General features: G+C 36.6%; 1 protein-coding gene across 1 annotated transcript in view; it reads right to left on the bottom strand.

Moving 5' to 3' along the window:
- Positions 1-822, bottom strand: part of DCC (DCC netrin 1 receptor) — a 1,189,680-nt gene that overhangs the window by 88,636 nt on the left and 1,100,222 nt on the right. The gene's annotated exons all lie outside the window — the stretch shown is intronic.

Here is an 822-nt window from a genome sequence, read left to right on the forward strand (position 1 = left end):
GGGAAAAAAGCAATAAAAAATGAGAGGAAAGATCGAATTATCTACCCAAGATAAATGAAACCAATGTTCACATGGAAACTTACATAGGAATATTCACAGCAACGTTATTCAGAATCACCAAAAGTGGGAAACCCCAAAGCCATCAATTAATGAATGGATAAACAAGTGTGATATATACATACAATAGAATACCACCCAGTCATAAAAAGGAATGAAGTGTTGATACATGCTACAAAATTCATGTACCTTGAAAATGATATACTAAGTGAAAGAAGCCAGACACAAAAGGCCACGTATTGTACAATTCTACTTCTATGAAATATCCAGAATAGGCAAATCTACTGAGACAGAAAGTAGATTAGTGTTTGCCAGTGGATGTGGGGAGAAGTGAATGGGGAAAGACTGCTAATGGGTAGAGGGTTTCCCTTTGGGGTGATGAAAATATTCTAAAACTAGATAGTGGTGATGGTGGCACAACCTTGTGAATATGCTAAAAACCACTGAATTGTGCACTTTGAAAGGGTAAATTTATGGTATGGGAATTATATCTCAATGGAAAAATATAATTATGCTATGGTATTGAGTAGAAAGTGGGGAAGGCAGGAAGCGTGCCACTTTGAACGATAAGAATTCCAGTATGACAAGAATCAGAGAAGGCTGAGAAAATACTATTTATCTGATGCTGTGAAAGACAAACTATTTGACACCAATCACTCATACTTTCCGTTCCTTTTAAGAAGCTATCCCTAAAGCACATTTAATTTTCAACCTGTCAAGGGTGTATGAATCCCATTTAAAAGCAGCCACAGGGTTGGAAAGAGT

The sequence above is a fragment of the Lipotes vexillifer genome, unplaced genomic scaffold (genome assembly GCF_000442215.2).
Source record: "Lipotes vexillifer unplaced genomic scaffold, Lipotes_vexillifer_v1.1 scaffold195, whole genome shotgun sequence".
Taxonomy (NCBI): Eukaryota; Metazoa; Chordata; class Mammalia; order Artiodactyla; family Lipotidae; genus Lipotes; species Lipotes vexillifer.